The sequence below is a fragment of the Geospiza fortis genome, unplaced genomic scaffold (genome assembly GCF_000277835.1).
Source record: "Geospiza fortis unplaced genomic scaffold, GeoFor_1.0 scaffold636, whole genome shotgun sequence".
Classification (NCBI taxonomy): domain Eukaryota; kingdom Metazoa; phylum Chordata; class Aves; order Passeriformes; family Thraupidae; genus Geospiza; species Geospiza fortis.
Genome location: NW_005054435.1, coordinates 1,520,826 through 1,537,079, shown reverse-complemented (window position 1 = coordinate 1,537,079; position 16,254 = coordinate 1,520,826). Strand labels below are relative to the sequence as shown.

Here is a 16,254-nt window from a genome sequence, read left to right as displayed (position 1 = left end):
CCCTGTTCAAAATTATTTTCATTTAACTATTCATACAGTGGGAAACAAAAGAAATCAAAATCAAATGAAACATCACACACGATACTTTCTCAACCTCTTCAATAAAAACTTCTTTTGGTGGAATTCCTAGTCAGTTCAGGATTCTGGAGATTTTGCTTCTCTCTGGTGTGTGAATAAACATGGAAAGCTTTAAATATCTGCTTGGAGATCATCTTAAATCTGCTTAGACATCATTTTATTTTGTGACACCAGTCTTATCTTAACACTTGAATGCAGATTTATTAATTCATCCTTTCCCATCAGGAGCCTGGAACCCAGGAGTTCCTCACATTTGCAGTCCCATCCTTATGCCCTCCACACTCTGTCTTGCTGGCCCCACAGCACACATCAGGGTTCTGGCAAGGTATGATTTCCCCTACATCATCCTCCCTTTCACCTCTCCCATGCCAGCTTTGCTCTGCTATCAAAACTGCTGAAAGCTGAAAGTTATTAACCTGTTGGAAGAGATGCTCCAAACTTGACTGAACCAGCCCTGAACAACCTGGCCTAGCTGGACCAAGTTTGAGCAGGGAGATTCTCATGGCATAATTAAAGGAATTACGTATTGTTCTTCACCTTCTGAAGCAGATAGAAGCAAACTTTTTATCTCAAAATGTAAAACTGAATATTCAAATAAATTTTACATTAAAAAATAGGAATTGCTGGGAATGAAAACTACTTTTTTTGCCTCATATTAGGTCACAAAAGTGCTGTCATTTTTTTCTTTTTTTATAGCACTGATATTCATATCAGCCAAAACTTCCAGACCTGAAAACAAAGTCTCGGATTTCCACCTTGCATTTCTTGAACTTTCTGGGCCTGGAAAATTGGGTAACATGCTGAAGTCAGAAAAGATTTGACATTATTCATTTGAAATGAAGAAGTGATATTTGGCTAGAAGTAAGGGGAGGCCCATTCTGTGGCTTAGGAATTCAACATCTGGTTGCAGAAAACAGCCAACAAGCAAATCTTGCAACATTTGTGAGCAAGATGCAAGTTTGTAAGATCCCAGAATCTGTAGCATGCAATCCATCCATTTTAGATCATCTACCAACACAGCTCTCCTGAAGAGCAGGCAGCACGTACTGCAGTGGTTAGTAAAAATTTAAATAGCTTAGCACACTCACAGGAAATCAGAAATGTCTCCTTCGTGTCACATAAGAAAAGCAGAGCAGCAAAGGAGAGGCTCCTTATGAGGACCAGAGCAAAGGAAAGAATTTGAAAAAAGTTTGGAAGGAGATGTTGGATGTGTTAGAGTGGCAGATTGGAGATTGTTTTGAAGTGATGGGGTTATTACAGCTGTATGAAATCCCCCTTCTTTACAAGGAAACAAACAAAATTAGAAGGAAAAAACCAACAAACACAAAAGTGCACGCTGTCATTTGTGCTGACTCTTTGGCTCCTAATAAATGACCCAAGCTGTCTGCAACACCAGAGCACTCACCAGTTTGAAAGCCCTGAAACTTTTCCAGAGGCTGTTTTGTTTATTTCTGTTGTAGCCAAATCCACTTAACAGGGCACTGTGATAAACACCCCTTTCCCTTGAGTTGTCCTGATGGCCAAGAGACTGAGTGCCAGGTGCTCTCAAAATGTAGTAAATAATTGTCTGTCTCATCCACTTAAGAAGCAGAGCTGCCATTCTGTTGTGTTTTCCTGACATACCTGCTGGCTGCTACTCTTACTTTGTTATTTTCTTTTTGTCAGGCATTAAATACAATGAGTGGGTCAATAAAATTTTAAGCATTTTATATGATGTTCACTCAGGCAGAAATGACTCAAAGCCCCAGAGCAGTGTCTTCAGAAGGACCACAAGGGCTTCAGGTTTTAAAGGTTGGATCTTAACAGGACCATGCTCTGGAGTTAAGGTTAGGTAGGGGTTTAAAGTGGGAATATGCCAGGGTAGACCAGTCAACCTGAATAATAGCAGGCATGACATAAGCTGTGGTTTCTGACTTGGATACATGGCAGTGTTTATAATTTTTTTCCTCTCTTGGAGTGAGAGAGATAAAGTAGAAAACACATTCAGTGTTGTGGGATTTGTGGATAATAAAAACAATCTGCTTATATGCGTTTACTGGGATTTGTCATAGAGCAAAAGGTGAAAAAAACAGATCCGGAAAGAGTCTCGGAGACAGTTTAAAGCCCATGATGGGTGTCCATATGCAGCAGATGTGTGTTCTACTCTGTGAGTTCTTGGTGCTCCTGGACTAAACTGAAATGTTCAGGTTTTTGCTGAGGTTTCCTAGGGAATGAGGAGCTGTTCTGCTGAGCCATTGTCAGGTCTGTGGAGAGCAGCACTGACAGGCTCCTGCTCTGGGTTAGGCTCTGCACAGCACCAGATTTCTGGCACCCTGGGCCAGATCCACAGGCCCTGGCCTCGACTGAGGACTGGTGCTTGCCTGTGATGGCTGCCTGTATGTTTTCTTTTCAACACAGCAGGTATATGAGAACTTCTGTAACAGAGGTTGTTTATAACACAGTGCACATCCCTTCTTAATCAACACAAAGATTGCTGTGGGAAGGCAAAGCTTATTTCATCCAAATACTCCATCTGACAAAACAGTGGAATAAAATCAATAAAGAATTGATCTAAAGCTTCCACGAGGTTCAAACACTATCAGAAACCTGGGTTTGAAAGTGCTGATTTGTCAGTGTTCTTAGATTTTTTTTTTTCCTAATCTATCTCATGAATTTAAAGAGGAGCTTCCAGCCCAAATGAGGACTCACATGTTGCAAACATTCAGTTTGACAGAAAATGTGTATTACAAAACCTCCTGTTTCTCAGTAAGCAGATAATGACCCGGTCAGAGAAAATACTGGCAGCAACTTTCAAAGGACTCTCAAAGACACTTAGGTTATGTCTGAGTGACCTCAGAGTGACTTTGAAAAACACTTTTGCAAGCTGGAAGGAAAGTTTTTGTGCATTTCTCCAGAACAAGCATCTACACTGGAATTAATGAGTGAACCTAGCACTGTGGGCATGCCAGGCATTTTTCAGGAGCCCCATGCCATGGGGGGGCCTTGATGGGTAGGGACACAGCTGGCAGGAGCAGTCCTTTACCATGAGCAGTGGTGACACCAGGGCTGGACAGAAGCAGACCAGGACATCAGACACAGGGATGGTGGCCTTTGCTGAGACAGCTCCCCATCCCAGTCCAGCATGGACATCCATCTGAATGGAAACTTGACTCCAAGAGATCTGGGATTTCCACATATCCAACTCCCACACCCACCCACAGAGGTGGCTGTCTCCGGGGAACAAGCCACCATAGCTCTGTGCTACCTGGGGCATCATTCAGATCCTCATCCTCACAGGAGGGCTCCTGACTTGGGCTCTCCCTACGCCCACCACGGCTCTTGTCCCCCAGGGAAGTGGAGACCGCTAATTTTTATCATCTGGATAATGCTAATCCATAAGGCAGAGAATGGAGCAATTTTAATTTTCTTGTACGTTAAGTGGAGCCACTGTAGTTGTGAGTTACTGATCAACCTCTGTAGTCAACTCCATATTTTCCCTTGCAGCCATTTAACACAAAGTGAGCTCTTGCTCGTTCAAAAGGCATGAGATGGCTGCCCACCAAAAACAATAGTCAGCATGGGAAAAGAATGGCTGTCCCCTTTTGGTTAGAGACAAACCTCACTTCAGGTTGAAAAAAAAAGACAGTCACAGTTTAACAGTTTTAGTGCCATAATAAACTAAAGTTATATTGCAGTGCTGTCTGCAGTGCCTGGCAAAAGCAAGCAACCCATCCACCAGGGTAGACCCCTGTCTCCATATAAATGCTTACTAAAAAGCTAAATCACCTTAGAGGAAGGATTTTACTGTCCTCCTGCTAAAAGAGCTTTATGAGCCATTTGTTCAGCTCAACCCTGTGTCTTGTCAAGAGCACTGGCTGTATACTGCACTTGTCAGCATTTGTTCTCACATCCCATTCACTTGTATATTTTTATACATTGACAGCTTCTATCATCAAATTTAATGACCTCTTTTAGACAAAGAAGGAACTGACTACTGAGATTTTCCTTTATTTGCAGTAACCCTAACAAACCAACTCCCCAGCAAGCCCTTAGACAATTAAAATCATGTTCATTTTGTGTAGAACAGACATGATACAGAAATCATCTACATGGCACCAGGACAGGTGCATAAGGATAAGACACAGGGACTACTCACTTTTTTAAAAAAAATAAGTATTTTTATCTTAGACCCTTTCACGTCTCTGTCTTCAATGAAAAGTTGTGTTCTGCAAAAGATTTCATACTGAATAAATTCCTCTATGATCCTGAATCACACCTGATGCGTAATCAGTTCTTTTGAAACATTTTTTTCCATTTCATCCACAAAGAAATCATCTGAGCCTTGGTGAGACTTGTTTCCAACTTTATAGCAAACATTTCCAATATTCCTGGCCTTCCTGTTATTGTTTTCCTCTTGAGATTCGCACTGGGCAATGCAGACCATGGGAATATCAGTGTATTTACATCAGGACAAGGTCATTTTTGGATATGCAAGTCTCAGGAGTCAACAACAGCCCACAAAATAAATGTACTGAGTGTAGATTGCAGTTAAGATTATTGGTTCTGAAGGGAAAGATGCAGCTTCCACCACTAGCAGGGCATCCAGCACCTGAAGGAATGGAAACTCTTATACCAGAGGTAATTAAGCAAAATGTACCTCACAGGATTGACTTGGTATTTTGGAACCATTAAAAGCAGAACAATCAGCGCTCCTTTATTAATGGATTCCCATGAATTCTCATTACACAAGGGAGTAGCATTGAAGAGTCACAGATTGTGGCAGAAGATCTCTGAGAAATCTCTTTACATACTTAGATGTATGGGCCATTTCCTCAAATGTGGATTTTTGAGGACGATTTCCCAAGGGAAACTCATACAGGTCTACCTATTTTCAACAAAATCTTCCTCTGTAGGGCGGGGAGCAGATAAAATGCTTGCAGAGACTGTTTTGCAAGAAAAGCATTTCTGCTGCCTGTGCCAGTTCCCAGCCAGTGGAACACATCTTGGAACAGGTCTCTACTAGACACAGGGGTGGAACCAAGTTTGGCAAAACAAAGACGTGGCTCCAGAAACAAAGAGCGTCCTGTGAATGACTGATCCACTACAAAAGAAAAGGAAATCGAAGGGGAGGGAGCTCCTTCAGGCTGCATTGTAATGCTAATTCACGAGATCAACTCGCCAAAAGAGGTACGGAGTCTGCTCCACTCCGTGCTACGGCTACTGTACAGTGGGGAATTTAATACACATTTAAAGTACAGCATCTGTACAGATTGGTGTGCAATGTTCTTGGTTATGTCACTCGTGGGGTCATGAAAAAAACACATTGAAAAACCCTATTATGTCAGAAGTCAGTTTAAGAACACTGTAGATCATATCTTTTGGCTGATCCCTTTATGCCACCTGAGATGGACACAGGTCTGGTCTGCAGCAGGTTATTTTTACCATTTATACAGGCAGTGATTCAGATCTCAATTGTCTCACCTGTATTACATGTCCATGGAAACAAAGCCAAGGGCTAAACCCCTCCAGGGTACCTGCAAACAGCTGGTTCTCAGGAAAGCAGAACAGACCTGCACCTAATCTGACAATCATCCTTCCTCCCAGTCTCTGGGCTTTAAACAACACTGAGAAGAAGGAGCCAGGATGTGACAATGATTTCCACAGCCTGGTGCTGCCATGTGAAGCACATAGGCAAAATAGGCCACAATTCCTTTAAACAAAGAAGGAAACATATTTAATGTTAGTTGATAAACCAACCTGACTTTGCTCCTTTTTACTTAACCCATGCAGACTAGCTGAGTTCCCTAAACAGCTCCTGCAAGTTTCAAGACAATAAAATGTACTGCTTTGTCTTTTAAAAAATCTGAATTCAACCAAAACTCTTACAAAGTAATACAGAAGCCTGAAGACTGGCCTGGGTAATAGGTGATCAACAGATGTTTCCTAAACCTCATGACTATTAAGCACAATGTATGAAAATCTTTTTAATTTTCTATTTTGGTCTGGTTTTATGTGGGTTTTTTTGAGAATTGTGCAGGGCTTTTTTTGCCTGGGACCCTGCAGATATTTTTATTAGAAAGCCTCTGGCCACACAATTGTCTGCAGGTCACCATGAAATGTCATCAGGCACCTGCTCAGAGAGTGTGCAGTTATTCCATCAGTGCCTCTCCTCCTGTGCACAGCTCCCTCATAGCATGCCAGTGCATTACATAAGCTCCCCAGGTCTCCAAGTACTTGAGCCTGTTTGACCTAAGTAAATAACCAATTCTGCCACCTCTAAGCAGCCCACAACATTTTTCCATGCACCTCTTCTCACAGTATAGTACTCCATTGAGTGAGGGTTGTAGAACCCAGCCTGAGGAGGCTCAGCTGTGCAGAAATTGTGTTTGGTGGGTGGACTGAGAATTTCAGCAGTGGTATTTGTCCACCTCACTAATATCTTGAAGCCCTAATTTAAACTCCATAAAACAAGCCAGGCTTCATGGAGCAGCAAAGTGCTCTTTACTGGCTTGTATAACAAAACGGACTCATGATTAATTATATCAAGTATAATCAAAATCCTACGCACTATTAATTTAAGATAGGAAATACAGCAGTAAAATAAGATAATATCTGCTGCTGTAATTTCTTTCCCTGAGGACTTAGCTACTGTAGGCCCAAAGAAATAAATGACAGGCAAGGCAGTTACACCCTTTTTTATTTTGCTACCTAGCATTCACTGTGCAAATGTATAGTTTTTTCCTTATCCCTGCTAATACTGATTTTTTTCACCAGAAATATTAACAAGATTTTCTCTTTTCTCTCTAGTAGGTACAGTCTGTTGAATGGTACAGAAAGCACAGAGTTAACAAAGTTCATAGATTAACCTACTCTGATCCCACAACTTCCATCAAAAAGCCTTCCTTTCCTGTGTGTGCTCATGTGCCTGTAAGAACATTCTGGATTTGCTCCACGAGTTTTTTCTAGTTTTATTTTTGCCACTGCTTCACCAAAAAGACTTGTTACTGCAACATTTTTTTCAATATAAAGCACTTAGGATATCTTGTGAAATTATCTAAGGGCTTCCTCATGCAAAGCATCATGAAATTTCTGGAGAAATACTAATCCTATTAAGATCAATGGTATCTTTACCATGCACTTCAACACTGCCAGGATTAAGACCCCTGTTGGTTTACAATGATAAGATGTTGTTTGGATGATTAAGTATTCCTGAGAGGAGGTTTGGGTAAGCAACCAATGAAAATCATTGGTCAGTCCAGCTTCAGTCATGGCTTTTCCCTAATTTGCATAAAACGACTCAAGATTTGAGTTTCTGTGGAAAAAATAAATCAGGTAAATTTAGTGTAGTTTTTGGTTTCACTGAAAAAGTTACACTGAACTTTGGTATGTCACTGTTTGCTTAAAAAACATTCTTTCTGAATTCCTCCACACTTTTTTTTTATCCCTCTGAAGAGTTTTAGGTCATTCTTGCTGGAGATGAGTGGATTTCATCAAGCTGTAGAACTACTTTGATGGTCTGGAGTGTATTTTACTGGGTCATGGATTTGCTGCCTTTAACATTTGCTTAAGGAGCATGTCATCACATCTCAAACAAAACCAGTTCTGTCATTTGAGTGCTTTTATCAGGCTCTGCTGTCCTGGTATGCGATGAACCACAAAACTTGTTACGCACCCCTTTAAATTATTACTTTACTGGGACAAATGAATGAAGTTAAATTTGTATTTGGGGCTGTTCTGCTGGTGATTTTGGCTGGTAAAACCATGAAGTTTCAGTCTGTGTGGCTGGTGGGTAGAGCTTGCTTGTCAGTTTTCTTTTGCCTTATGTGTGCTTGAGTGTGTGGTTTGCTGTTTGTGTAGCAGGGTTTTTTTAAGTTTGCATGTTTGGCTTTTGGATCTTTATTCAGTCTGGCTTCTGCCATCACAAGTAGGTGTCAGATCTACAGCATCACGGGTGGGGTAAAAGTGGCAAACAAATAAGTGGCAAATAAAAACTGAGAGTCTTAAGTTTCCTATGGTATACACTCTACTGAGATTCTTCAGATTATGTCCAAAACTCATAAGAGTCTCTAAAAACTCAGATATCACCTATCCAGACCACTATGCCACTCCATTCCAAAGCTGCTTGTAATTTTCAATATATCTCCTAGTCTCTTTGCTTGAGACTATTCTGAGAAACCAGCAGGACAAATAATCAGGGTTAATTCTGACTATAACAACATCAACTTTTATTTATACCAGAGTTACAGGGAGGGCATCTCCCCTTTTAGGGCAGATGAATTATTTAAAAGGGAGGAGGGGAGAGATAGGATCATAACCAAAGTACGTGCCTTATCAAAATTGTCAGGGCTTTTACATTCCATTTCCTTGTGATAAGACTCTTGTGCTGAGCTGGTATTCGGAAGTGAGCCCAAAGGGCTGACTGATAAGTTTACATAAGGAAGGAAATAATCAATTTAGGGCTGTTACTGAATGAGCTCTTATCATGTTCATTTCCTCACTATTGCTTCTCAAGCTAAATATTACATGTTTAGGAGTAACTTCAAAAGATTTAACATTCCAGCCTCTGCATTTTATTAAGGAAAACTCTTTCAATAGCACGAAGCATTTGCTTGCTGCACAATAAGTTTGTCATTCATGCACTGACAAACTTGCATTTTAAGACACTAATGTTTATGTTGAAGGAAGAAATACATTCTTGAAGGAAGATGATACTTTTTTCCAGCTTGCTATCTAATATTTGAAGCACAGAAAAAGGACCCTAAAAGGTACTAATAGGTAGCACACTAAATTCCCTTCTGTAGATTTGCTTCTCCTTCTCCTGTAATGTGCTTTGTTTAACTGCATTAGACTAGCTTTTCTCCAAAAGAGATGGCTTTTTTAAGACCCTGATGACAGCAGCATGATTTGTGGGTGCACATGACTTGTCATGCTAAAATTTAAAAATGTGGCTCTTATTTTGAGTCTGCATTAAACCGTAAAAATGTACATTGTGTCTGGTAAATGACTGACTGGAGCCCCTTTGTCCACAGTAGCCTTGCAGTGCTTTTTAGACCTTCATCCAGGGCAGAATCTTTTCCACAAGATCAAATGGAATTACTGGGAAAGAGTGGGGAGGGAGAGTCCCCACCTAAATAGAATGACAGTAGTATTTAAGTTGGTTGTATCATGTGTCGGTACTCCAATGTAAAACAACTACAGGTTTAAAACACTGCAGCTTTCATATGATGTCAATATTTAGTTCTCCTTACTTGATCTGGTTCCTACCTTGTTCACAGTCAGCACGGAGGAGGATCTGCTCAGGTCTTAGCTGAGATGTTTGGTTTTCCACAAACACAGATTAGATTTGTATCTTAACATATTTTTGACTGGACTGTGTTCAATCATTAAGGAAGATCACAGAGATTCTCTAACACTGCCATGGCTATAAAACATTTTCCACTGGCATGCAACTGCTACAAAAGTGTACCCATGGGCAATTCCCTCTGCCAACAAAGTTAACAACAATACCACGATCAAGCCTCAGCTGAGAGAAAATCTGGGAAAAAATGTACTTTCTCCCCTGATCCAGCAAAGCCTGAAGTTTCAGACCATCAGGACACTTCACAAGGTTCATCCACTCCTCTGTGAGCAGCCTCCTTCCAAAGCTGCCATTACGATTGCTTTGCTCATGTTTCAGCACTGTTGAATCCAGGTATTTCATTCTAGCACATCTTTAGTTTCCAAAACTAGATTTATTTATGGAGCAGACCACTTCCTTTCCGGAAAGGTTATATACCTTTCATCACCTGTAATGAATATATAGCTTAATGAATTCATCAGGAGCCTGATGGAAAGACCTTGAAACGAAGTGGAATCTGTTCAACAGTCTGCTGCCTGAAGAAAATACAGAATACTCAGCTTGGACACAAAGGATGATGCATTTGCATTTAACAGCCAATTTTAAGCAAGAAATTCATTGCTTGTCTCCCTGGGCCCCATGATGTGTGCAGCCTCAGCTAGGCTTTGATCCAAAATCCTTGACCTAACTCTTTGAGGTACAAACACTGTAGCACAGGAATTGTTTAATATAGATGCTCTCTAAATTGTTTCCCAGAGCACATTCAAATAAAACAGGCATTGTACTTCAGCAGGCAGCCCTGTCCTTCTGTAGGAAAGCTGACATTCATTTACAGGGAGGGCAGCAAAGTTGTCCAAGGATCATCAGGTGCTAAAGAGAAGGGCAGGGCCTTCCTGCTGTCCAGCACATCCAGGAAGATGAGGAGATCACTGAAACCATGCAGCAATGAGTAACCAATTGTTTTGAGTGAGACTTTCTGTGGTACCGTGTCTGCACACTTTATAAATCATTGACAGCTTTGTTATGCAAGTGGTCACTGGCACCTTGTAAACAGAGCTTCTCCATGCTCTGTTGATCTTTCCACTGCAATTTGTTGCAGGCCTAATAGCTGTTTAAATAATTTCTAACATGGAAAAGCCCAGGCCGGATCCAAAAGTGTAAACCAGAACCCTTAGGCTCAGCTGCTTAATCCCGGCAAGTACCACTGAGCTCAGAGCATCTGCACTGGAGTGCTTGGCATGGCCAGTGCAGCACACCCAGAGGCTCAGCAAGTTGTGACTGCCGCTTCCAATGCCTCCATTTAGGGGATCAAAACTGGAAATTCTGGGGCATTCAAAAAGGGAGGTGAAACTTTTGCTAGACAGGCTATTTAATCTCTTGGGTTCAGTCTGTCTACACAATTCTGTTCAGTTCTGTCTGTAAGGGACAGAAATACTTCCTTCAGGAGGTCAGTTTTGCATTATTTAATTATTATTATTGTTGCTGCTGCCATTGGTCATAATTACCAGACCAGATAATTGCCACAACAGTAACATGAGTTTATGTCACCTGGCTACTTGTAAAGTAGATTGGTTACTTTTCCTTGCTTTCTATGATGATGAGAATACCTAAATACACCTGGGCTGATAACACCAAATGCTCTGTACACTGGCAGCCCCTGGAAACAAAGTTTAGTCAGATGGCAATAGATTTCAGTAAAATACTCTGGATTTACACCAAAAGGAATGAGAGCAGACAGAATTTTTATTAAATTCACCTGTGTTTGTAATCGCAGGCTTACTAGGCTACTACCAAAATTTCATCTAAAAGGCATCAGTGCTAGTGGCAAAAATGGCATTCTGGCCAGAACAAATATTTTACTTTCAGTAAATAAATTTTCACCTTCCTGCCTAAGAATAATGTTGTTGAATTACAGCTGAAAAGCTCAGAAGCCCTTTGCTTCCAATATAAGCTACTAATGAATGTAAGGGACACTCACTGCAGTTCAAGATCCAGCAGGATCTTCCAATGAGAGGCTAGGAACTGCACAGAAGAATGATCTCATGGAAAAAATATGACTGAATGCAACCCTCAGTAGAAAAGTTCCTTATATTTCCCTTTTTCAAGGGACATTTTTACTGGTATAACATTAGCTAATTCTGGGAAATGTCAAGTCTGCCTACAAAAGGATTAAGAAAAGGGGTTTAGAAAAATAGGACACATAAATCAAGGTTCCCCATAAAACTGCAGATGATAGGGGTTTTTTTTAATTATTAGTCATTTTTGGAAAAACCAGGGCATTCCATTTTCATCAAGTGTCTGCTCTGCACCCTTTAGCATAACTTAATAGGTAGAAGAGGAAGAGAAAAGGCAGTAAAATGCAGATATGGATGGGAAGGTTTTAACTTTGCCATGAAACTGATATCCCTACAGAAAATCCATACTGAAACCTCAGCCTGAACACCTCCCTGCCCTGCCAGACCTATTTTCCTGCATTTTTATTTTTCAGTGAGCAGGAAGGTATTGCAGCCTAGAGGACTAAATGAGGCATCTGAAATCTCAGTGCCAACAGCACAATTCCAGAGGTCACTCCAGCCACACTCCTCAGGTCCTAACTCAGGTTCCCTCCATCCCAGAGCATCATTCCAGCTGCAGGAGGCTGTTGTGTGCATCACTCCTGGTGGGGCAGGAAATTGGTCCTGGCATGGTGTACATTTCCCCTCGCTGTTATCATTATTTTCATTCACAGAAACAATTTAATAAGCAGCAAAGGGAGAAACCACCATAAGAATTAGGATGTTTTGTCTAGGATCCTGGTTCCAAGCCTGGAATTTTTGTCATTAGGTGATACGATAACATTAGCAAATAATCATGATAATACCAATATGATAAACAATATCAGAAGATAAAAGTAACACAGTGTAAGCACTCTTTGACTATTTTGTCTTTTTCTCACTTGCATTATGGCACACCACTGATTATCTGCTTTCCTGTATGAGTCACATCAAGTTATACCATTTATCCTTCCAGAGAGTTCAGAGGATATCATAAAGCATGGAGAGCAAAGCTTGTCCTGCACCCTAATGTAATCCAAAGTGCCTGGTGCTATAATTGTCTGCCTGTTGACTGCTCTGCTTATGGGGCATTTAAAGCAAAAGAAAACAATGCCTGACTGCAATTTTTTCCCTCCATTCATACTCCCCTCTAGACCTGATGCTTTCTCTCACTTTCTCTTGCCTATCTTTCCATTGCTCCCTTGTCCTTCCTTTTCCCAGCCTCTTTTCTTCCTCCTCAGTCTCCAGGGTGAAATGAATCCTTTCTTTTTCCTAAGCCTGAGACTGAAGTCACATCCACAGAACCCTCTAAAAATTATTTGGGTTCCTTTAGGAGCCTACAGGATACCAACAGTCATAAAATCATCAAGTGCACCCAAGAATGCTCCGTCTGGCATAGAGTCCAAGTGGCTGTGGAGCCATGCAGCAGATCCCACCAAATACACAACCAAACCAAACAGAAACCACAGAAAATGTGCAAGAATGCATTGAAATATCAGCTATATCCTCCTCCATCCCTCCCATCTGTTCCCCAGATTTGTGTCACAAAAATCTTTGGTAAATGTCATATAACCTTCATTTGAACATGTTAATTCATCAAGCTTTCATTCCATCTACTCCCTGAATACAGTCAATAAATTATATATGCATATGTCCAATGTGTTGGAAAGGTTTATAATCCAAAAGCTTCTAATTTACTCCTTTTTTTGGTAAAAGTTTTGTGTTGCTAAGGCAGAAGATAGAACAGATTTCAGTGTATCATCCTGGTGTAACAGGATGAATTTGGTCTAAGGAAGCCAGGTTAGAAAAAGATTTTTTTCATAACTACACATACAGTATCTGTGCATTACACTTCAGGCTTACACCACATGGGGTTTTTTGTTTATATTTGCATAAAATTTGTGTATGCAAACTGCAACTGCATGCCTTATGCACACAGTTCTTTACACACTTCTCTGAAAAAAATTGCATTTTGCAAGTGTTACAAAATTATCAAATACTATTCCATTGCACATCAAAGTGGATGAAAACCTTTTTCCAAAGTGTGGACTAAATTTACATTATTCAGTCCTGGTATAAAATAGGCCAAAATGGCATAAAAATAGTCTAATAACAGTTTCCTTCAACAAGACTCTACTGTGATCATTTGATTCCAAAAAACAGGTGTTAAAATATTTTTAAAATTAAGTCAGTGTTAAGTCATTGTTGTGCTGTCTACTCCATGAAATCCAATTTGAAATTCAGTGTCTGCCCATGCTGTATTTTAGAAACACTTTCCCACAATTTCTGAATGATGAAAAATGCAGCCACATTAAAAAAGTTCTCCTCTCTAGCATTTTATACTGCAGGTTATGACATGATCTTTACTTCCACTATTCACTCTTTATTCTGTAAATAATAGATAATTATACATTATATAAAATGATAATTATTGTTACTTTCATCATTTCCGAAGAACTATCTGCAAAACAGAACTACCTGTGAAATGCATTTGTCACTACAGAACTTATTTTTTTAAATGCCATTTCTACAATTAGGAATAAAGGGAAAAAAGTAATTTTTCTGTTTAAAAATGTGAAAAACTACAGAGTTTGTTCAGGGATTGTGACACACAGAAGTCTTGAGCCTGTGGGATGACCCAAGGAGTTCACACCTAACTTAACTGTGGTGACTGGAAACAACAGGAGTGAAGTGAAGCCCATCTCATGACCAAAGGAGTTTGGTGCTCTCAGCCCCCAACTTGTGCCCCACAAAATGCTGCAAGAAACCAATTTTCAAGTTTGCACTTGAAACCATGCTAAAGGTGAAGGGCTCCAAACTCTGCAAGGCACTTACAGCCAAGTATCCCTTGCAAGTTTTAATGAGTGATGGAAAAGTTAGAAAGCAGGGCCATAATTTTTCAAGCATTTGGAGGCCTGAGTAATGTTAACATGAGTGCAGAACAGAAATGTTTTTTCTTTTAATCAGCTTCTGAAGGAATGCCAGCACCATCCCAGCATAATGGCACAGGGTAGAGTTCAGAAAACACCAAAATGCTGATCTGTGGTACCACCCAGTACCTGCTCTAAGTCACAGAGCACACATTACAGACCCTGTGCAGTCTCACTGGAATAATAGTGGGCTTGCTTTTCTTTCCAAAAGTGAAAGGTGTAATTCTACTACATTTCTGTGAGTGATTTTGAAGCAATGACCATGGGTTCCAGTCCTATCTGGAGGAGCAATCTGACTTGCCTGCATTTTCACATATTTATGGTTTACATTCAGCTCTCAAAAGCGATTCCAAACTACCAAACCCACAACAGCTGTTTTCAGAAACAAGCCTTTCTTATCATTCAGTATCAAGCATCAGAGCCCATTAGAGTATGGAAGGAATGCCTCAAATGAACTGGGTTTCTAGAGTCCTAGGAGATTTGTTTCAGTTTCTAATCAAACTGGTTCCCAGACTTAATTCAATCAGCCTTTATTTTTCCTACACTTGGCAGGAGAAGGACTTTTTTTTTCCAGAAGCAATTACTGTAAATATAAATGGCTAAGCACTCAAGCAGTATATTAACAATTCTAAATCCTTTTCTTCTGCTCTTGATCATAAAAACCCTTCCATGCAAGCAACAGTAATGCCCCTTTTTATAGCATAAAAAGTATAAAGAAAGACCATCTGGGCTGGCATGCTTGCCTTTCTCATACTTACATAGATTCAAGGTGACCCCTTCCAATTTTTCAGAATCCCCGATCCCTTCTGAAAGAACTGGAGACTTCTTCTAGCTTATCTTATTGCCAGGATCTTTTAAAGTCCATCAGATGTATTAGAGATGAAGGAAGAAGAGGAAGGAGGAGGAATGATAGGAACTGATACAGTTGCTATGACCCGTGTGCGTTTCAAGCTCATTTTGAAACAAATTTGTCCAGTTAGAGGATAGTGACTTCCCATATTAAGATCAACAAGGGGGAAAAGTATGTAAGTGAGACTGACTTTCACTGCTAAAGCAGCTTTAAATGTTAATCACGTGGTGACACAACATACTTAAGCGTTGAAAAGACAGGACCCTGCCATAATCAAAGTGACACTGCAAGCAAAACCTACTTTCAGCAGGGAAAAGCTTGAGGTTTGTACAATGGGCTTCCCAGATAAAACAGCACAGGCAATTGCAGTTGTACAAATGTATATATACACTCATAAAGAAGGGGATAGGAAAATAAAGAAATATAGGCTTAATTTCCAAGAGTGGAGCAGGAAAGCTGGTTTATAATTCTTGAGCTGAAAATAAGCACTGAATGAATAACTATCACTAGACCCTGTACCATCAAATATGTGTTCACTTCTGGTGGCAGACTTGCAAGTGGTTTGTTATTTTTACACTATTTCAATCACCAGATCACTTAATCCCATTTACAACCAAGAACCATTGATTACCTAAAACGTAGCAGAAAGTCCTTTTCTTGTACTTCAGGCCTGTGAAGTCCTTTTCTTGTACTTCAGCTGGGAGTGTCAGAAGTCCCTGGCAGAGAAAAGGAAGAAGGTTATTAAAAGGTGGGTGCTTTCAGGTAGCAGCACCTCTAAAGAGGTGCAACACATAGACACAGTGAGAGGTGGCAGGATAGTTCTTTTTACAGCAAATTCCCCAATTATCCTAGTTTTATGGTGCATGTTTTAAACTAAGGCAAGGTCCCTCCCTTATAATCCACATTAAAAGAATATTGACATCATAAAGCATAACTACACAGACAAAGAATTATAAAGACTGTATCAGAAAGGACAGGCATCATCCCTTGCCAGATGGTGTTGAAGAGGTAATAGAAGCAAACCTCTGCATTTCTTCCCTTCCCTAA

The 16,254-nt window shown here is 40.3% G+C and overlaps 1 long non-coding RNA gene across 1 annotated transcript in view; it reads right to left on the bottom strand.

The window, feature by feature from the left end:
* The window catches only part of LOC115948569, a 33,751-nt gene extending 17,839 nt beyond the window's left edge, over positions 1–15,912 (bottom strand). Inside the window, exon 1 of the long non-coding RNA XR_004082379.1 lies at positions 15,839–15,912. This is a non-coding gene — a long non-coding RNA (uncharacterized LOC115948569). The remainder of the gene's footprint in view (positions 1–15,838) is intronic.
* Positions 15,913–16,254: the final 342 nt, after the last annotated feature.